General features: G+C 39.4%; 1 long non-coding RNA gene across 1 annotated transcript; it reads right to left on the minus strand.

The window, feature by feature from the left end:
• Positions 1-710: 710 nt before the first annotated feature.
• LOC120310405 lies at positions 711-21,917 on the minus strand. Its single transcript, XR_005557342.1, has 3 exons — positions 21,617-21,917; positions 6,188-6,322; positions 711-2,937 (listed from the first exon to the last, which is right to left on the minus strand). It is a non-coding gene; the product is annotated as an uncharacterized LOC120310405 (long non-coding RNA).
• Positions 21,918-23,263: the final 1,346 nt, after the last annotated feature.

Here is a 23,263-nt window from a genome sequence, read left to right on the forward strand (position 1 = left end):
AACTATAATGTGGAATGTATATTGATGTAATAATATTTGAATCATGAATTTTAGACCAGGGCTTTTCAGCCAGTGGTACGGGTGGCAGGTGGTACGCGGCCATCCTAGAAAAGTAGTAGCAGGGGAGGGGAATGAGCTGAACCGATGGCAGCACCTCACAAGCCTGAGCGAGAGACGGCTGGAGCTGCAGGGCTGTCAGGGCTCAGCGGAAGCGCCAGGATCAGTGCCGCTTTCCAGCTGATTGGCGCTTCTTCAGGACTGTCAGGGCTCAGTGGAAGCGCCAGGATCAGCGCCAGGCTCCAGCTGGAGCTCGGCGCTGATCCTGGCGCTTCTGCTGAACCCTGAAGAAGCACCAGTCAGCTGGAATGTTGCAACATCTCCAAGGTCTTGTGATTTACATTCAGATGCGTGGCAACTGATTCATATTTATGATGGTCACAGTGTCCCAGGGTCATGTGAAGTGACCAAGACCTGCTGCAACCACCCATCAGATGGGGGAAATAAAAGCCACACACACCCCACCCCACTGCCAATCCTCAACAGAAATGCTCACAACAATGGAAACCTTGGACAGGAGAAAGAGCACCGCCAGGTGGGCAGGCAGGTGTCTTGCTCAGTTGTGGCTTGGGGGGCACTTTTTTTCAGTGCCATTGTAACTTCAGACAGTCACTAAGCGAACTGTTGTAAGTGAAGGACTACCTGTACTTCATCACTTTTTTCCCTTTTTGGGGGGGGGTCATCAAGTTTTTGACACCTTGCTAGGCGACTGGTGATACTCGGATATTGCCGTATCCTAAAAGTGATACAATGGGTGAAAAGGTTGAAAACCCCTGTTTTAGACTATCTGTGATAGGTCAAACATTCCTTATACTGATTGCAGAATAATCACAAATAACCTGCCATGATCAGTGCCTGTGGAATAAAATCTGAAATCTCTACCTCTTAGGTCTATATCTGTGAAATGAAAGAAACCAAGCTAAACAAGTGTTTGCTACATGAAGTCACACATCTCTTCACCTTCAATCTTTTGTGCACACAGAGCAGTCTTAAACTTATCAGGACTTCCTTCACATACGAAGGAGGATACAGCTGGGAACAGATACAGTTTCTCAGATACTAGAGAACCCTAGGTCTTTTCATCTGCTGCTACTTATTGCTGCCTCTTTGTCACCACTCTTGTTCAATCCAGGAAATTTTTGGATGCCACTTGATGGAGCAGGACAAGATTTTGAAATTCCAGACACATTTTAGAAATCTTTTGGAAGGCTTTCCATGTTTTTCCATGCCTGTTTCCATTTTCAGTATCTTCACAAATCTGTTTCTTGTCTCTGCTTCTTCTTGCCTCTTTAGCAGCTTTCTGAAACTCTTAAGTCAGAGGTCCCCAACCGTGGCCCCTTTATGACTTGTGGACTTCAACATGGCTGGCTGAGGAATTCTGGGAGTTGAAGTCCACAAGTCATAAAGTGGCCAAGGTTGAGGACCCCTGCTCCAAGTGCTTTTCTAAGTTTTTTTGCCTTTCTTGGCTTTGGCCTCTTTTGTCTTCTTGGCAATTTCCATGGTTTATTCTGATATCCAGTTTGTGTTCTTCTGTTTCTTCATCTTGGCAATCTTTCTTCACATTCATCCTTAACAACAACATTTCACACTTCCTCTAGTTTATTAATAAAATTCAGGACGTCAGAGCAAATTCTGATGTTCTCCTTGAAAATAATTGGAAATAGTCAAGGTCAGATTGAAGAAACTGATTGACTTTCTTTTTTCTTTTAACTTAACTTGGAATTTTGTTTCTTTATCTATTTTTTATGGCTGTCCTGAGATAATTTTTGAAATGGGCTGCCTTTATAAATTGGATAAATAAATAAATCTTTAACAAAAGCAGTTCATGATATGTTGTAGAGTCACTATGATCATGTTTTTTATGCTATAACTGAGCTTCTCCACCTCCTTTTAAGAGTATTATGATCAATTTGATTTCTGTATATTCCATATGGTGATGTCTGTGTATACAGCTATAATTTTGGCCATTAATCCATAAATATCAACTTTCAATTGAACCATTTAGGTTCAATGCACTATATACCACTTCTTAGTTTTAAGCTTTTTATTTTTTTCTTTTCAACAGTAGCTTCTGAAAACAAGAACATCAGTGATTTCAGTATCCTTTGTATTAATCTTAATTTAAATGCACTTTATATTCTAAAAACATTGCTCATGAAAATAAAATAAAAATGCTACAAATCTTTATGAATTGATATTTGAATAATTCTTGTGAAGGCATGCCATTATATTTAGGAGTAATGAGCACATATTAGTTCCAAGCACTGATTTATGTTAGCATAATAACAATCCAGAACTGTAATTACCAGGGGAAAATATTTATATACTTGCTAGTATGGGAAAGAACGACGATAGATAGCTATCATCTACAATATCTATCTATCATGCATCTATCTATCTATCTATCTATCTATCTATCTATCTATCTATCTATCTATCGTATCTCTCTCATTCTATCTGTTTGTAGACATTGCAAAGGAAAGATTTTTCTGTTGCTTCCTAGCAACATTAAAATATCATTGCATAAAAGTATTCTAGAGACAAATAAACTATAATTTTAATCATACTAGCTTTCATCCAGTAAATGGAATCATAATTGCTTTAGGGAAAATATATTTGAACATTAAACTAAAAATCATTTTTGTGACAATTAGTATGCATTTTTTGGAGGGGACATATCCCCATGCTTTATTATGATTTCAGTTCACTCACTTTCAAATGCTATTCCAAGAAAACGTATTTTCAACACAGATACTTTGATCACTATAATTTCCCCTTTTTTACAAGGTAATTGTATATTTTGATTTTCATACAACGTTGTACATATAATAGACCAAACACCTCCTTTATTAGCCAAATGGTATTTTGCAAACTGGTTTCCTAGGGAACAAATGCAAGTGATAATAGGACATCATTAATCAATATAAGAAATATTTTGTTGTCAATTTTAAATGTTTGTCTTCAGGCAATCAGTGCAAATGCAGAGTGCTAACTTTAAAACAGCCTTCTATACGCCATCTAGTATTCATCACATAAGAGATGCCTAGTGCCGCTAGGAAAATAAAATGTGAAGTCAACCAAGCATTGATGAGAATCTTCATTAGACCTTACTTTGTGGCTATAAGAGCAATGAAGAGAATTCACTTTGCAGCCAGCCCTGTGACCAGGTCCTTTTTTTAGGTAAATAGGGGCTGGGGGAGCTCTAACAGGAATGTTGCAAGGAATATTCCCAACAACTATTGCACAAATTCACTCAGCTTCAACTCAGAGTTGGCTCTGGCCTGGCAGTTCCTATGGAGGTGACTAAGGCTCATTTGAATTCAGTTATTTGTGAAGAGTTTGAACTGGTTGACCATGAGGAGATAGGCAGAGTCCGTGCATCTGCAAGTTTGACCATCTGTATTTTGGACCAGTCTTAAGTTCTCCTAGAACAGTGTTTCTCAACCTTGACAATTTTAAGGCATGTGGACTTCAACTCCCAGAATTCCACAGCCAGCAATGCTGGCTGTGGAATTCTGGGAGTTGAAGTCCACATGCCTTAAAATTGTCAAGGTTGAGAAACACTGTCCTAGAAGGTGGTGGTTGGTTGAGTGACAGCAATGATTAATGCCTCCATGCAGCAAGGGTTAAATACAACCTGCCTTGAAGAAGATGCTAGTGCATCCCCTTCTCAAGAGGCCTCCTTGGACCAACAATATTAGACAACTTTTGTCCAGATTCCAACCCTTTCTAGGGAAGTTTGACAAGAGAATGGAAAAGTCAGAGGGCCCTGAAGTGGACTCTCTGGATTCTTTTCAGTCTGGTTTCATTGGAGTTAATCTATGCTCATCTGGGTGTTGATTGCGGATGGAGAGGTGTTTTGGTCTTTCTGTTCCCTTTTTGGCTTGTTGGTTGTCTCTTTTGCATAGCATGTAGCTATTGTTTATGTCTGTGTGTGTATTCTTGGCTAATTTATCAGAATGCCAGGCTTCTAGAAATGCCCTAGTGTTTTTGGATTTGGCTTGGTCTAGGATGGTCACAGTTTCCCAAATGAAACTCTGGTTAAGCCTGTCCATATGTTGTGAAATTAAACAGTTTTCTTCATGTCTTCTGACTGCTAGTTGGTGTTTATGTATTCTGCCAGTCTTCTGCCTGTTTGTCCTACATAGTGACTGTTGCAGTCTTTACACAGTATTGTTGAAAGAAAAATCTTCAGGTCCAGTCCAAGCCGGAAATAAACAAAACGGAGGCTGCTTGGAAAGAAGGTTGTTCTTTATGTTGTTACGAGAAACTTCAGTGACACAGCATGTTTCTGGGGTAACTGACCAAGATGGAGTGGAGAGTGGTGGGTTTTATACCTTCTATTGAGATGCTCCAGGGGATTGTGCCATGTACTGAGCCTTGTGTCAGTGATGGTGGGTTAATCCTATTATGTCCTAAATTTTACATCTTTAGACTTTGGGTGGGGGATGTAGATTTTTGGGGGGTCTTTGTCTTTCTAATCCCATCAGCTCCAAGCTTCCAGGCTCCAGTCTTTCTGAAAGGATTACTGAATCTGCATTTCTAAAAGCTGGTTTCTGCTTGGGGTAGGGAGAGGGGGTTGGTTTCTGAGGGCTGGTTTCTGTCTATGATTTTTCTATTATTCCTTTTTAATATTCCCCAAAATATTTCCTTCTCTGGGATTGGGGTGCTGACTTTCTACAGTATGTTGTAGATGAGTCCTATTTTTTCTTCTGGGACTGCTGGGTCTTTTGGCTTATTCAGGATGTTTTGAAGGGATTAGTCGGCTTGTGTGCTACGCTGATTCTGTGTGGTTGTGATAGTCTGCCGGTGGTTTCTGAGATGTTCTTGATGTTCTCCACTAGCATATATCAAGGTTTCTGAGATGTTCTTGATGTACTATATGTTGGTGATTTCTGGGATCCATATCATCTTCTCAGAAATCACCAACAGACTGGAGTCCAAGCTATATTGTTCCAGATTGATTGAATAAATGGGAATATGAATATGTATGAGATTGATGGAAACATAAAGGTACTTTTTCTGAAGGCAACTGGACTTCCTCGGTTTTTTTCTTTGAAAACATTTTGCTTTTCATCCAAGAAGCTTCTTCAGTTCTAACTGACTGGTGGGGAAAAGGAAGGGCTTATATTCTTTGCAGTCTTCTGGTCATTAGCATTTCCCATTATGGAAGCTATATAATAATGCAAACAATACTAAAAGGTAATAGAATTCCAAGGTGGAAAGAGACGAGAGACAGGCTGCAGATAATTAGAGTGAAAAAGGATGGGGGGGGGGCAATGACTAGAACATTTTAAATAAGATAGATACTGATTCGCCCTTTGGAGCAAATAAATTATCATTCTATCAATAAGCATGTTTTTTTTAAAAATTGATGTTTCTCATTAATTTATGTGATTTATCCACCACTTTAATCCTATGGAATAATAATAATGAAAATAATATAATTACATAATAGTTAGTACAGCAAAATTTAAGCACCCAGGACACCAAAATCTGTCTTCTAGGGAGCACGCTGGCTGAGGAATTCTGGGAGTTGAAGTCCACAAGTCTTAAAGTTACCAAGTTTGGAGACTCCCATTCTAGAAGATCGTCTGACAGAGCCAAGTTTTTATTAGCCTCCATATAGCCATGAAGTAGGGGTCATCCTCACCTTGCTAAGCAGACTGTTCACACGAGAGCTGTTAAGGAGAATATTTGCCACTGAGCCGTTTAAGAGAAGCAGCTGAATTGCCAGAAATAATATGGTTATACAGTGTAATGTTGTCAAATACATTTTTCACTGTTTATAATCAACCAGCCCCTTAAGTAAATGAGAGACAGAATGTAATTTCCTCATATGTAAGATACTACATTTCAAGGAAAAATATCAATAAATACGTTTATATTGAGATGAACATTTAAAATCTTCAGCAAGGATTTTGTACCCTAAAATTAACTTAGGATATTTTTTGCCACTTTTGAGCACCTAGACCAATTCTATCACATACACATACATATGGAATATTCTCCCCTTTGTTCATGTATATGTAAAGAAGATAGTTTTTTTTTTTTTTTTTTGAACCGACATGTTTTGGCAGCACGTTACCTTATCTCTCTGTACAGGAAAGCAGTGAACCACAGATATTACCTGAAAATGTCAAGATACTGGGATGTATTCAAATCATCTTTCTGGCATGTAATTTTTGTTTTAAGGCTGCATAGCATTTGTGTCCATGGAGATGATTTTGCAATGCAAAATAACAAGCAGATTGAAGTTTAGGCGCTGAAATACATAAACATCCCATAAAGAAGTCATTCGGGCATGATCATCCAACCTATTTAAACATTTTTCAATAATAGAAACTTTCTTGTGATTATAATCAGTGACTGAACTTCTTGAGATCTTATAATAATATGTGAGCAAACAAACTGAAAAATCAAACCTTCATTTACTACAGACCCTCAACAATTTTGTGAAATGCTTTTTATACGTGAAAGATAGCGTAAGTGTTATTGTACATGAAGAAATCAGAAAAAAAATCATTTATACTTCACGATTTATTTTTAGAGGTAGGAAATTATTTCATGAGAGATGCTCCTCCATCAGCTGGAAATAATAATAATAATAATGCAACTTTTCCACTTTGTTTGAACAGGGCTCAGGATTCATTTAGAGTACAATGGAATTGTTTCAGTTTCTTTAAATTGGTAAGCCATCAGGGACCATGTGTAGACCTACAAAACAGTCTCATAAATAGTATGCAGAAACAAGACCCACTAAATTTTGCTGTCATTCTGCCAAGCCAACATGTGTTAAATAGGAACATTAATCATTTTACTGCAGACATGTCAAACTCGCAACGTCACGTGACGTCCCGCAATGTATCGGGACGGTTTTGCCATTGCCGGCAATGGGGTGGGCGCAGCTTCCGGATGACACCTCCGACCCACGGGCCAGCAGTTTGACACCCCTGTTTTACTGGAACATTAATATATAATTCCCTTTTGCCCCTTATACAGGTAGTCCTCAACATACGACCACAATGGAGCCCAAACTTTATGTTGCTAAGCGAGACATTTGTTAAGTGAGTTTTGCCCCATTTTATGACCTTTCTTGCCACAGTTATTAAGTGAATCACGGGAGTTGTTAAGTTAGTTACATGTTTGTTAAGTGAATCTGGTCTTCCCCATTGTCTTTGCTTGTCAGAAGGTCACAAAAGGGGATCACATGACTCCAGGGCCCTGCAACCGTCATAAATGTGAGTCAGTTGTCAACTGTCTGCATTTTGATCGCGTGACCATGGGCATGTTGCAGCGGTCATAAGTGTGAAAAATGGTCATACGTCACTTTTTTCAGTGATGTAACTTTGAACATTCGCTAAATAAACTGTCATAAGTCGCAGATGACCTGTACCAAGTTCTCAGAACTTGTACGCTACCTTGACTTATACAGATATTGTAGTGGCCATTTAGAGACCATTATCGGCCACATAAAATATGTTTTTCTCTCTCTCTCAAATGAGACCCATTCTGCTTGTCCTTGGCTTATACATCTTTATATTGCCCTTTCACTTCTTTCTCAGTAGCTTTCAGGCAAGCGACACAAAATTGAGATTACACAGACCAATGCCAATGTTGGTATTCATGAACTGTGATTGTATAGTAGATGTTTTCGAAAGACACGCACCATAGAGTTTTAAAGTGCTTTTTCCCCCTTTTTTTTTTGCTCAGCTTCTAATTAGTTGACATCAGCTTGGCCTGAATATACCATATTGCACTTCTGGAAGTAATTTTCCTTTCAAGCAAATGAATGACAGTCAAGCATATGCACGAACCCATTGAATGTAATGCCTGTGTTTAATCATTCAGAACAAGTGCTAACTCTTAGGACAAGTGGCAGAACTGAAAACACTGATTTAATCACAATGCCTTCCCTCTCCAGTGAAAGCGTCCAAATGAGAAGCACTGAATTTGTCCCTTTGTGCCTCTGCCTTTCCTTCTGCCCTGTCAATTTGTATCCAGGGCTCATCAGAGACATTTGAAGCGTGACAAGAGATGGACCTTCCCCCACCATTTACAAAGCGGACAATTGGCAGATGAAATGTACTTCAGCAAGAGTGATGGGATAGGGCCCTTCGCTGTGTGGTGCATCTGAAGGTGCCAAACTACTTGGCAAAGCAGAAATTATTGTTGTTATTCCAGAAATAGAGTCATTAATATCAACAGTACATAAACTCTGTTTTCTCATTGACTGCTGCCACTTTCTGAAACAGCCTACCTTCGGAGATATGGACTGCCCTAACTTCTTAGCCTTAAAAATGGACTGAATGCTGGTTTTTGTACAAAGTTTTGGGGCACTGATGATGCAAGGATTACTTAGTAATAGTTAGATATAACATTGTTGTGTCTTACTGTTTTACTTTGCTTGTTTCTGATCGTAAACTATTTTGGGTTTACTGAGGTAGGCAGCATGTAAATCTTGGTTAAAGAAATAAGTAAATAAATACATACAGCAATCAACTGCACAATTCTTATGCTCCTTTATGAAAATCTAGGGTCAACATGAAAGACCCAGAGTATTAGATTATGATTTCCACAATTTCCAGTTAGCTTAATTAAAAACAGGGAATTATGAAACTGTAATCTGATACGTCTGGAGGGCATTACAATAAGGGAAAATGCTCCATTCATTTAAAAATATTGATATAGCCTGCCAAGATAAACAAAGCACACCCATTACTTTGAATTCCTGCTCCTTGAAAAATAATCATTTTTAAAAAATAAAATGTAAAAAGAATAGAGTTTCAAAAGACAAATATTCTTTCTTTATCCCAGAATATCCTTGTAACATTATCTGTATCTTAATGATTCCCCCATAAATTTTGAAGTAATTGAATAAAATATGTTTTTTGAAAGGAAGGTGAAATACAAAGGAACTACAAGAGATATTTTCAGCTGCACGTAGCCTTGTATTTTAGTAATAGTATTACCGGAACTAAATTATAAACAAATGTAAAAGCCTCCTGATCAGCATTCTGGGGTTGGAAAGGTTGAGAAACACTGACCTAAGGAAACAAAGAGGCCTCATATCAATCCCTAGACTGACATGTGTCATTAGGGATCAGTGGGGTGGATAGCATTCCCATTGCAATGTGCCCCTTCTCTTCCTTAAAACAAATACCAAATTTGATGCTAAATGTAGATGGATGGAAGTTTTTGTAAACAGTTCTGTTGCTCTTTTTGGAAACAACGAAAGTGCTTGTTCCCAAGATAAGTTAAAAAAAAAAAAAAGAATGATGGGCATATTGTGATGTTCCACACTCAAAAATTATCATAATCATGAATGTAATTCCTTTCCAGAAAAAATATTTAATATCTGAGCTAATCATACTCCGAATAAGCTGAAATTTGCATGCATGTAGTAAGATGCTATTGGTGTTTCTTCAGTATCTGTTGTTAATGGAACATAGCTGTGCTGCGTCAGAAACAACAACCCTTTGGGCAACATGCTTCTCATTTGATCTCCTCTGTTTTAGGTTGAACAGATATTTTACAGTATAGAATACAGTGGGATAAAGCTTTGTAAACTGTGGCACAGCAACAAGGCAAAGTTGGAGCCTTTTCCTTGGGGAAAGAAGGGCAAGAAGCAACACCACACACTAGCCTACCCTAAGCTGCCCCAGGTCCTGGAGCATTCTCAATTGCAAGGAGAAAGTTTGGTGGTAGGTGTTGCAAAGAGCAGTATCTGTATAGAAAATGATGGAGACACATTCATACCTGTTTCTGTTACTCTTTTATAACTATTTATATGCACTGAGAAAAGCTGGACTAGGCCTAATGCAAAGAATAAATATTTCAATTACCCCAGCTGCATTAAATTAAATTACATTTTGGCCTAGAATTTACAACGTATCAAAAAAAAAAATAGAAAAATACAAATTATAACAATACCACCTTTATAAGTTATATCATGTGTTTCCATTCATTTATATGATGGTGGTTGGTGATGGTGTGAAGATACAGTGTTCTCCAATCTTGTACTTAGCTTCCTGCCTTCCAAACTTCCATAATTCCCAGACAATTTTCTTCCTTCCTTCCTTCCTTCCTTCCTTCCTTCCTTCCTTCCTTCCTTCCTTCCTTCCTTTCCTTCCTTTCTTCTTTCTTTCTTTCTTTCTTTCTTTCTTTCTTCTTTCTTTCTTTCCATTTCAACAAGTGACTTTAGTTTGTTCTATTTAAAGTCATAGCAATTTGACACACACAAATAATGGATTCCAAAAAATTGAATTATCTTTTGGGAGACCCATTTTTTTTATATACATGAAGGTTCAGAATATGAAGATTTATGCTTGCATTTTCATGTTTCTTCTCCCTCATAACAGGTAAGAGGCTTGACTGTCAACTAACCTTAGAACATATTGGTTGTGATTTTTATACATTCGGAAGCTGAACTAGGAAATCAGAATAATTTGCAAAACTCACCATGCAACATTTAGTTGCAGCTCAAGTATTTTATCCTTTTAAGTTCACATAAGTTCCTACCCCATCTTCACCTTTTCTGTTCTGATCTTTCTGATCTTTGTCTTCCTGATAACTTTTTGCCACTTTGCATTGTATTAGAGTTTGCAAGAGATTTGTTGCATACTTTTTTTTAATAAAGTGCTTCCACTGTTAAACACTCCTCAGCATGCTGTTCTTAGTTTGTCTGTGTATGAGCCTTTGCTTCCTCTGTTTTAGGTGTGACCGGGTATTAATCTCACATCCAACACAAACCAGCTCAGTGTACAGAAGCCAGATACCCACTGATCACTGACTGTATTTGTCAGTGTAAAGGAAACCATTTAATAAGCTCAGCACATTCCATTGGCTGCTCTCAAAAAGTCTCTGGTGGAATCAAGAAACTTGCAGGAAATTGGAAACAAAACAAAATGTTCAGTCAGACACTTCATCGCAATTTCTAAGAAGTGATTCTTAAGAATGGAAGTTTTAACAGATTGTCAACATGATAAAGCAGTGCCCAAAGGGCTTTTATTGGGCTTCATCACCACTCTTCTATTTAAATGCTCAAAGCCTGCTGTTGGAATATAGTCCAAACATATTAATAGATCTCAATGTTTTTGTATTGCAAATATTCAAAGCCAATGTGTACACGATCTACACCAGAACTCTGTTTTGTTTCTGACGTTCTGCTTGCAAGTTCTCCAGAAAGTGTTTGCATATAATAGGTATGCTGTAATTGATAAAATATCCACAATAATAGTTGCTGGTTTTAGTACATGAATGTGAAATATATATATCCTCAAAGTATGGGAGAAGAAGGAACTTCAGCAAAGATCATATGGTTTTAGCAACCCATGAGTATTGGACATTTTAGTTGTTTTTTCGGCTGTTTCTGTCTGGGAGCTTATTCTTCACATGCCTGTATAAAACTCAGCTTCCTTTCTCACCTCATAAATACACTAATCCATTTTTTCTGAACAATGTTACTTAAGTTAAAGCGGTAGTATTGTACTGCACTTTTGTTACATGCACCTAGTGTAAAGAAGCTGCATTTACACAACAGAATAAGTTGACTAATTGAATTATTTTGAAGGAAAATAGCTTCATGATAATAGATTGGACTTGGAACATGTGTTCCAAAAATAATATATTAAATACTTAAGGAGAATTTATATCCTTTTTCATTTAACCTCCAGTTGGGCTTCAAAACCTGAACATCTATGTTAAATTTCACAAATGTTGCTGAGTTGCTGTGTTACCCGATCATAAAAATGTTTTCGTTACTTTTCATAACCATCAGTATGTTTTCATAAATTTGACTTTGGAATAATTGGACCGCCATCTTGTTTAATTATTAAGTTGAGATGTTTTAGGAGGCCTGTAGCAGCTAAAGAAGGAAGTGAAATGGCAGAGAAATGGCAAGTCATCTGTTCTTTCTCCATCAGGACTTCTCATGTATAAATAACTCCAAAGCAGTGGTGGGATTCAGCTGGTTCGCACCACTTTGGCAGAACCGGTAGCTAATTTTTTGTTTCCCAGGCCCAAAATGGACTTCCGGAAGCAGTATCCACACAGAGAACCGCTTGTTCATATATTTGAATCCCACCGCTACTCCAATGTAATCATTATGTTTGACAAGTGGCTTCAAAACTCAGATACAAGCAGACACATAGAACATACATTTAGTCCCATTTTGTTAGTAATGTGTGTATGAGTTTTAGGGAGTAACATATTTCTCGTTCTTATGGAAACAGTGAAATTTTTCCAATAAAGGAGAATATTTGTAGCTCAGGGTTGAAGTGGGAGTTCCTTGGTGGTCTTTAAGTTTGATTGTTTTCTGGCGGACATTTCATTACCCAAACTATGTAACATCATGAGTGCTGATGCTGTTACCTGATTTGGGTAATGAAACATTTGCAAGGAAACAACCAAGCTCAGCCACCACCAAAGACCCCCTCAGGGAATTTTTTTTCCTCAGAGGTCAAGATATAATTGATGGAGGATAAGCAGTGACCCAAGGAAAGGTAAAGATGGAAAGTCAGAAATGGGAGAAAGATGGTTAGCAAGCCGTGATGCAGGAAGACAGGTAATAAAGTGCCATCAGGATACATTGCAAAAGTACAAGTGAACCTCCGGAATCCAGGACAAATAATGGGGATTACTTATTTAATTATTTTTTTTAACCTTTAAAGCAGGAGTGTCAAGCTGCCAGCCCGTGGGCTGGATGCGTCATCTGGAAGCCGCGCCCTCCCCATTGCCGGCAATGGCAAAACCGGCCTGATACGTTACACGACGTCATGTGATGTCGCGAGTTTGACATGTCTGCTTTACAGGGTCTGAATGAAATAACACTGTTAACTAGACTAGTGGTATGATCAAATGTTGCCTAGCTTTCCAGAAACACTTCAGGAAGAAATATGAGCAAGAAGACCAGGTGTATTAGGATGAATGGATGACTATTTGACAAAAAAAATACCGTATTCCAAGTATGAGGCCCTAGAAAAGTATTCGTTTCCATTTCCAAAAATAACATTGTGTCTTCTCTTAGAGCTTATTTTTTTCACAGCTCTTCTTCTGTTGAATAACTGTCATCGCTTATGGTTTCTATACTGACTGCCCATGAGTGGATTTTAAAAATCAGCTTAACAACTGGATTACATTAATGGCCCAGAAAGTAATATGTGCTGAGTTTTTTATCCATAAAGAGAAGGGGGAAAAAATACTTGAAGGACACCAAGAAAGCCACTGAGGAGTAGAATAATTAGTTCACTTTGAAGTTATGTTATTTTTAAGAAATGCTCTATTTTTTCCCAAGAAAATCTTGGAATCCATTCATGTGTGATTGACATTAAAAAAAATTTCTTGCCAGCCCTTTTTTCTTCAGGTCTGCTGGACCTCTAAGAAACCAAAGCAAGCAGAAGACATTCCTATAACACTGATTTTATACTCTTGGAGGTATATTACTGTGTTTGAGTTTACTAATTTGAAGCTATTTATAGGGATACACATAAACAAATCCCCTCTAATTTTTTTTCCCATAAAAACAAATACTGAAATGAAGGTGGCTCTTCCTTAATACCTAAGGAATTATACTTACTATTTCTGTATTCCAAGAGTTTGTTCAGAACAGCAGTCATAGCAGAAGTTAAGTTAGACATTACAGCAACAATGTAAATTAGGCCATAAAGGTTATTAATGGCACCGCAGGTATTGGCTGGTATTAAGAGGGGATATAGGAATAAAAATAGAGTTTTTGAGCTGGTTCTTCAGATAAAGCACTATTGGAATCAAATGAGATAATCAGGTCTAAAAACAACAAATTGGATGTACCACAATACTGTATGTCAGCAAACAAAATGAAGGCTGTCCACTTCAAACAAACTATTAAAATTCAGCCAGGAAATGAGGTCAAGGATTCAGAGACTCAAACTGGCAATTGTTAGAGGAGAAGGTTAAGTCAATGTTTGTTCATTGCTGCAGTTATTTTGATGTCTTTAGGACAGACAACCCAGACCTTTTAGCTTCAAGCAATTAGCTGATAAAAAGATAGCAGGGCCAAAGTTAACCTGATTGTGAGAGTTGGGTTGTTGTTTTTTTAAAGACTAAAAAAGAAAAAGAACCCCCCCCTTTTCCCATGCTGCTTTTGTATTGCAACCTTTGTATTGCAACCTTTGTCAAGTGACATTGGCATACTAAATAAATCCATGAGGGAGCATCATCTGGTGGGACCCAGGGGCAGAGCCTTTTCTGCTGTGGCACCCGCTCTCTGGAACTTCATTTCCACCAAACTCAGACTGGCCTCGTTGGCCTTCTGAAAGAGCATTGGAGTAGAGCAAGGGTGTCAAACTGCTGGCCCGCAGTCACAAGGAAACCATGCCCACCCCATTGCCAGCAATGGGGGAAAAGCTCTGATATGTCGCGTGATGTCATGTGATGTCGCAAGTTTGACATGTCTGGAGTAGAGCCTGCAAAGTGACTGTACTACCAATGAAATGGATTGTGCTCTCCTGCAATTTTTTAAAAATATTTTATATAGGGGGTTTTTTTGTTTCTATTTTTAATGGCATTGTTATATTTACAGTATTTTTTCTATTGTATTGCTTCTATGCTTTTAACGTTGCAAGCCACCCAGAGTCAGGGATGTGAGGTGGATGGCTATACAGGTAGTCCTCAACCTACGACCGTGACTGAGCCCAAAATTTCTATTGTTAAGTCAGATAGTTGTTAACTGAGTATTGCCCCATTTTACGTCCTTTCTTGACACAGTTGTTAAGTGAATCACTGCAGTTGTTAAATTAGTAACAGGGTTGTTAAATGAATCTGGCTTCCCCATTGCCTTTGCTTCTCAGAAGGTAGTAAAAGAGGATCACATGACCTGGAACACTGCAACAGTCACAAATGTGAGTCAGTTTCCCAAGCATCTGAATTTTGATCACATAATCATGGGGAAGCTACAAAGGTTGTAAGTGTGAAAAATGGTCATATGTCACACATCACACTGTCTGCGACCTCTGCCAGAATAGGAGGACCCACCTGAGGCTCACAACTGAATTTGCCATTGAAACTTTGGTCACTAAATGAACGGTTGGAAGCCGGGACTATCTGTATACATTTAATAAATGAATAAATAACTATAAATATAAATAGCTGCATGGTATCCTGATGGAAAATGAACCCGTCATTCCATTAGGCTACTTTTATCTGTATCAGCTTTTTCCAAAAACCATCCTCCAGTTGTTTTGAGACTGTACTTCGCAGAACTCCTAGATCAAGGGTAGGCAACCCAAAACACTCAAAGAGCCACTTGGACCCATTTCTCACCGAAAACAAAATGCTGGGAGCTGCAAAATCCTTTTGATATCTAAAATGAAGATAACACTGCATATATACTTTCTATATATATATATATATATATATATATATATATATATATATATATATATGTGTGTGTGTGTGTGTGTGTGTGTGTGTGTGTGTGTGTGTGTGTGTGTGTCCTTGATAGCTATATATCTATATCTATATATCTATATCTATCTATCTATCTATCTATCTATCTATATATATATATATATATATATATATATATATATATATATATATATTCATTTTTAGGTTGCTAACAAAGAATAAAGAGAGAACTGGTATAGCTATTTCGAGTTCCTTTAACTCTCTTCAGCCAGACTTACTCTTCTGAGATTCGAACCTGGGCTTATCTGCATGCTAGGCAGTTGTTATAACCTCTAAGCCACAGGCTCTCTCCCACTCTGTTAGCTATCAGGAGAGATTGAATTATATATTGAATAATGCAATCTTAGATCTCCTGGAAGAGTATAACCTAGTTATTTATTGTTAAAACAATATTTAAAACAATAAAAACAGTTATATACAAAGTTAAAAACAACTTAGCTTTCGCTGGTCCTCTGCCAGCATCCTCAGAGTGAGGCTCAGGGGGTGGGGAAGTTCTTTTTATCCCCTTGCCGATCTAACTGCTTGCTCATTGCTCACGTGACAGGGCCACTCTTCCTGATTGCCTGTAATTGCCTTAGTTGCCCCGCCCTCTGTTTATTGCACTCCAATTTTGCATTTTGCTCTGTCATCCTTGTCCAGCCTTCTCCTCCCTGTACTGTTGTTACTGATATACTCTCCAATCGCTCTTTCCTACTCATTGCGGAGCAGGCTACTCATTGCCGGGCTGGCCAGCGTAAAAGACGGTCAGGGCCTCCGCTCTTAAGCTGGGGAAGGCAAGCGAGGGAGCCGTCAGCCAACTTGCACTTGAGCTGAGGGCGAGTTCAGCACCTGGTTCAGCGCCAAGAGCATGGCCCTGGCTCGAGTGAGGCAGATCTAGTGGCTGCGGTGAGAGGGCACCATGAACGGCTACGGCTCCCTGTACCTGTACATGGGTGGCCCGGTGGCTCAGCCAGCCCAGGCGCCTTGCAGCGGACACCCATGGTGTGCTCTTACGGCTGAAGGGCCACAAGAGTGGCAGCGCATCATGGCCGCCCAGGTGGGTCTGTGCCGCTAGCAGGCCAACAAGAGTCTGGAGAGCCTTTTTCCCAACACGCTGTGCATCCTACTGCTGCTGCCGCCCCATGCTACGTCGCCTGGGCACCCCGGAGCAGCGCTCGCCCCTGCCACCACCACCCAGGGACGGCCTGTCGTGGCACTAGCCCCCCCAGTGGCACCATGTCTACATCCCATGGGCAGAGGGCGAGCCTGGGCAGCGTGGAATTCCGGCTGGGGCAGCGGCCAGCGATGGCATCATTCCCTGGGCTGTCCCCGGGCCGCCCACCTTCTATACTGCCAGCATCTTTGGGCCAGAACCGCTGCAACAGCCCGCAGACTGGTCAACTTTGTCCACCAGCGACACTGGTACTTCTCATCCTAGCGGAGGCTTTGGTGGGCCACTCCCTGGGGGGATCCCGGGGCTTCCCCTTGCGGCTCCCTGGCTACGTGTGCCTTGGACTGAGCCAGCCTGGGAAAGGGATTTCCTGGCCACCCTTCTCCCAGTGGGTGGGGCACCTGGGCACAGGGCTAATCAGGAGCCCTGTGAGGGGGCAAGTCCCATGAGAGAGAGGGGGGGAGAGGGAAGGGAAGTGCAAGTGCCTCTCTGTCTCTGTCTCTCTCTCTCTCTCTGCAAATGGTGGAGCAGGCTCCGGAGCCGCAGGAGGTGGCTCAAAGAGCCTCATGCGGTTCCGGAGCCGCGGGTTGCCGACCCGTGTCCTAGATTGTGTGTCCAAATGCTAGTAATTACAATATCTCCAACAATACAGGTTGTCCTCAGGTTACGATAGCAATCGGAACCAGAATTTTGGTTAAATGATGCATCCCTTAGCAACATCCCTTAGCAACAGTGATCCCAACATTCCCTGTTGCTATTGCAACCCCACGATTGCAGGGGTCCTTAAGAGGGAAGAGGCGGGAGTCCCAGACAGGCGCCATGAGTGAGTGCTAAGGAGTGTGGGCAAGCCAGTTGGGAGCCTTAGGTGGGTCCTCCTAATCTGGCAGAGGTCACAGACAGTGTGATGGTAACTATCATGGGCACTAAGAAATGTTTGTGGGCCGAGGTGGCTATGGGTGGGTCAGTGGGGACTGTGGACAGGTGCTTCTGAATGGGGCAGGTTGTGTGGGCTGTGGGTGGGCCATTAAGGGTCTGAAGGCGGGCACTTCCGAGTGCGGGCAGATAGCAGGAGTCATGGGCAGGCAACTATGGATCTGGAAAAGCCAGTGGAGACCTTGATGGATTATAGGTGGGTGGGGTACTACATAATACAAGCAGTCCTCAACTTACAACCATAAGCCCAAAATTTATGTTGCTAAGCAAGACAACTAAGTGAATTTTGCTCCATTTTACAACTTTTCTTGCTACAGTTGTTAAGTAAATCACAGCAGTTACATTAATAGCACAGTTGTTCATTGAATCTGGCTTCCCCATTGACTTTGCTTGTCAGAAGGTCACAAAAGTTGATTACGTGATTCCTGGGACACTGCAACCGTCCTAAATATGAGTCAGTTGCCAAGCATCTGAATTTTGATCACATGACCATGGGAATGCTGCAATGTTTGTAAGTGTGAAAAATGATCATAAGTCACTTTTTTCAGTGTCGTTGTAACTTCAAAAGGTCACTAAATGAATTGTTGTAAGTCAAGGATTACCTGCAGTAGGTCCCTGGGATTTATCTATTTTAAATTAGGATTAGTAGTGACTGGTTTAAACTTTTGTGGCTTTTAATATACTCTATGAAATATACACAGTCCCATTATTTTATCATACATATGCTGTTTGAGAGAAAGCTCGTAAGAACCACAGTTCCCTCTCCCTTCTCAGCTATTTTTATCACAAGCGTCATCCTGATTCGTTCAACCCCTCAGTCCAGGCTACAAACCCAGTCTCCAAATAGTTTATTTTCAAGGGTCAGCTGAGCCTGATCAGTCATGCAAAGGACATGTTAACAGTGCTCTCAAGGTAAATGACCCCCTTCTCACCACCAAATGCAGACTAAATCTACTTTACAGGAACAAAGAGACTGAAATCACAAACAGATTATTGGTTACAAATTAGGTGTCAAGCAACTTTGTACTGGACATAGGTGAAGTCATGGTAAGATAAGCATGCATATTGGAAAAACTGCACTAAGCAATTTCTTATCTCTACTGTGTGGTGTGGTGTGCTAGGCTGTACCAAGTGCCCAATCTTTTTTGTTTTTCCTATAAAGTCAAAACTGTTTGCTATTCACTATCTGGGCATACAGGTAGTTCTCAGTTTATGATTCTAATTGGGACCAGAATGCAATCCCTAACCCTAACCCTGAAAAAGACAGATAATTAGCAAATTAACTCTAGGACTTTTTCCCTCCTGCTCACTGCAGGCCACTAAATTAGGTCCTTTTTGTAAAAAAAAAAAAAAAAAACCATGGATCTCCAAACTTGACAACTTTAAGACTTGTATATTTCAATTCCCATAATTCTGGAAATTGAAGTCCACAAGTCTTAAAGTTGCCAAGTTTGGAGACCCTGTTTTAAATGAAGAGAAGTAAGGTCAGTTGCCCTGGATCCTAGGCAAGGAGGGAGCCCCATTCAAAATAACTAATAAAGGAAAATATAATCCCAAAAGTTATTTCAAAGGGAGACAAGCTTGGATTTTTCCTAAAGATTTCAATTAGTGGTCATTAATTCAGTGGAAGACAAAGGAATACAAAGGGAATTCAAATATATTCTGAAAACATAGGTGTAATAAAAAGCATATTTTTCATCAGTAAAAATTATATGACACCTATTTCCTAAGTCAGTGGTGGCGAACCTATGGTGTGCATGCCAAAGGCGGCACTTGGAACCCTCTCTGTGGGCACACGCACTGTCGTCCCAGCCCCGCCTTCTCCCACAGCCCCCTCCTCACCAGCAGCCCCCCTGGAGGAGAGTCACCCCTGGGCGTGGCACAGCCAAGGATGTGGTAGCCAGGCAGTAGGGACAAGACTCTGCCCTTGCGCCCCATCGCATGCAGATGATGCTGCGAGGCATGGTTGGAGGGAGTGGCTACCATGGCGCTGCTGGGCCTGCCTGGGTGATCTGTGGTGGGCCGTGGAGGTGGTGGGTGGCGCAGCGGCCAAGGCAGAGTGGGGACGGGGATGGGGGCAGTTTTGGGGCACTCGGTCTCTAAAAGGTTCGCCATCACTGTCCTAAGTAATTAACATTTTGAAATAAAACTAATAATCGCTTTGGTTATGATTTCTAGTAAAGTCTATTTCCTCAGATACATATATTATGATGAATACCAGACAGTTGCTGAATAGAGATAAACATATTATTGCAATTATATTAGCAGGTACATTTTATAAAATTAATTTCTGTTTGATCCACAGATATAGAAATAAACCTTTTGATGAAAAGTAGGTTAATCATTTGGATTGTGATCTATTTTTGAAACTTCTTTGCTCCCGAATTACCATTAGTGAAATAATTACATGTGAGACTTACGTATTTCTATATTAATGCATGAATATTGTCAGTTTTGGTATCAGATTGGGCTAATCCCTTTTTTTATGGAGAGACTGGCTTGTTTTTCATTTGTACTATATTGGAGTAACAATTTACAAATGATATGGAAATTGTAAGTGAAAAATCATTCAAATGCACAATAATATAAATTAATTTATTGCACTTTATCTTTATGGTACTACTTAATACTTTTGGACTCAGTTCCCAAGTTATTAACATTACTGTTTATGATTATATTTGTTTATTTGAAAAATCTGTGCCATATTGGTAGATTTCCCATACATACATGCATCTCTTTTTTATCCTCTGGGTTCTCCTCTATTTCTTACATTATGTATAAGCTTGGCAGTCTGAAACCTTGTCAAAATAAATAAATAAATAAATACTAACAAAGAAAGTGATCTGGAAGCATAGAGGAAAGATAGAGGAAAAGTCTAATTTGGTGCTGAGTAGTTGTAAAAAAAGTAAAGTCACTTTAAAAATAATTGAGAAAGGGATTGGAATGAAACCTGCCATTATTGTAAAGCTTTGAATTGCAAATTGCAGAAAGGGATGCAGTATTTTAAACCTTCCAGGCAGATAACTTCTTTGAAATGTCTCTTATTAAAAGACAGAAATGATAGGCTGAACTTCCTGACATGTGTTAGTTTGTCCGGATAGGAAGTTCTTACTCCTTCTGCCAAGGACTTCTTCCTTCAGCTCAGCCCTGGGAAAAATAGGAAAGGATAGTGTTTTGCATCTTCCTGATCAAAGCTCAACAATTTAGAATTTATAACTTCTTAAGCCAGTTCCTGAACTTACAAGGGCAAGCTGTACAATCCCACTGTCTTGCACTTGTGAAAACCTTTTAAATTATAAAAGGGTTAACAGATATAAACAGTTCACTGAAGCAGGGATATCTAGGAATGCAATGAAAGAAAATGGTCTCATAAAAAAATCCAAATGAAATCTAAACAGCTCAGCCAAGTTACTTATTAGCTCATGTAATATAAGATACTGGCTGTGCACTTAGTCATGCTTTGACACAGAAAGAGAAAAAAAAATCTGCCTCTTGTTTTGTTATACTTTTCATTTTGCCCTCTTTTCTCCCCTCTTACAAGCATTATTCAGTTTTACAAAATGTGGAAGATAAATAAAAACCAACTTCTTGGAGAGACTGATGCTTTGCCTGATCAAGCCAAATGCTCCATCTCTGATGCCCTGGGTCTAACCAGCGATTCAAAAAACTAATAAACAACCAAGTCATCCATCCTAACAACTCCCATTTTCATGCAATGGCAAACAATGCAGCTTTTTCCCCACAAAGTTCATGATTGCCAAGGAAAAAGAGAGCCACCCAGCAATATAGCAGGATTCTCATCTTGGAAAGAGCAAACTTGAGGTAAACAAATATCAAGATCAACAGAAAATTGAAGGAAGAAAGAGAGAGCGCAGAAAGTAGTGTTGTAAACATATACCCATGTTTAGAGAAAGTAAACAAGGCAGAGTTAACTTCAGCATGTCAAATGCGAAACAGAGGAGTGGGGAGAGAGTGACTCAGTAACAAAAAAGAAACCACAAAGTTTGGAGATAAATAAAAGAACCTTACAGGTTTGCAGAGAGATCTGCCCTGTTCCCAGCAAGATTCTGTTCCAGTTCTTTTTTCATGAAACCCATCTGTTACCTTAGTGAAATCCTCCCAACCATATCCTCCAAAGCATGAATTAATTTCCATTGAGAGTTATGACAATAAACCATTGTCAAATCCCAGGCCACCTAGGGCTTGCCTGACAACAAGAGAACGAAGCAACACAACAATCTCTCCTGTATTTATTCTGCCCTTTTCCGGGTCCATATAGAAAAGAATAAGGTAAATGAGACACCATAACTGCCTTATATCACCTGCCCCTTTGTAGGGATCTCTTTGAAGCCATTTATTTTAACCATCATTTACCACCAGCCAGAAGATTTACTTTTTTGGACAAAAGGGCATGCAATAGTATGGGATGTTGCTGTTCTTTTATTTCATGTAATAGAAAGTGAGAGAGCTATGATCTAACATTCTGAGCCAATGGTTTATTTATTTAAAAGTTTCAAGTGTCTTTCCTATCTGTATTTCCATTTTCATATGGCAAGCCTTTTTAAAATGTTCCTTACAAAACAGAAAACATAATGTAAGTATGAATGGATCAAAGGCTTGGCATGCAGTTGTGAATACTTCTAGGTAGATATACCAAATAATTTGCAATTAATCCTTTCAGACTCCATTATTTCTTGTAAAGGTGTTGAAATCATTAAGAGTTGATCCACGTAAAGGCATTACTTTGTATATTATCTACCTATGTTAGGTTATCTTTGAAAGGTTAGCTTTCCTACAAGAAAGTGGATCTCACAATTCTTGGGTAGGCATCTTCACTTGGTCCAATCTTCTCTTTGGAGAAGTGAGGCTATTCCCAGATGGTTCCAGGTTTTATCATTAAAAAAAAAAAATTCAGCAGCTTTCTGTCTTCTCCTGCTTAACTGCCTTCTTCTTTTTTTTTAAAGGAAAGAAAAGCCATGAGAAAGCATTGGAAGATAGCATTCTTGGGGCAAAGGAAGTCTTGTGATTTTATAATAAAAGTGTAACTTGAATATTATTCCCAGGTTGAAGCAAGTCAGTACTGGTAGGCAACTGATGTCAAAAAGTAACAACAGTTGCTCCCTTTAGCATGCAAACTGTGATATATAAGGCTATAGGTTAGGGTCATATTTTAAAAAGAGAGTAATCCTCTTTTTAGAGAGCTATGCGGGCTTTGTTATTTTTGTCGGTGTGCATGTATCCTCGCCAGTTGTGATTGTCAGAAGGAAGTGTAGTTTTTTTTGCCATTTAGAAGGTTAAAAACACCCCAATAGGCTTAGCAAGCATTTTTTTAAAAATGAATTCTTTCCATTCCCTCCAAAATCCAACAAAAAGCAAAACATCTCAGTCTTGGACACTATGTGTTATAGTCCAGTCTACTTAAGCCAGGATAGCCCTCCCATAAAATCTTAAATATCCTAATTATTAAAAGGTTGCCAGTCTCAATTTAAATTAGTAGTAATCTGTCTCCATAATGTGCTGCTGTTTTAAAATCTCACTTGCCCAAATGATAAAAGGTTTTATGGATTTCAGAAGGTTTGCTGGGTTGATTTCTTTGGTGAAGTAATGATTGGAACCTGATTGATGCTTTATACCACAATGGGCCGAGATACAGTATATATATATATTGAATGTTTT

The sequence above is a fragment of the Crotalus tigris genome, unplaced genomic scaffold (assembly GCF_016545835.1).
Source record: "Crotalus tigris isolate CLP2741 ecotype Arizona unplaced genomic scaffold, ASM1654583v1 scf7180000017564.2150845, whole genome shotgun sequence".
Taxonomy (NCBI): Eukaryota; Metazoa; Chordata; class Lepidosauria; order Squamata; family Viperidae; genus Crotalus; species Crotalus tigris.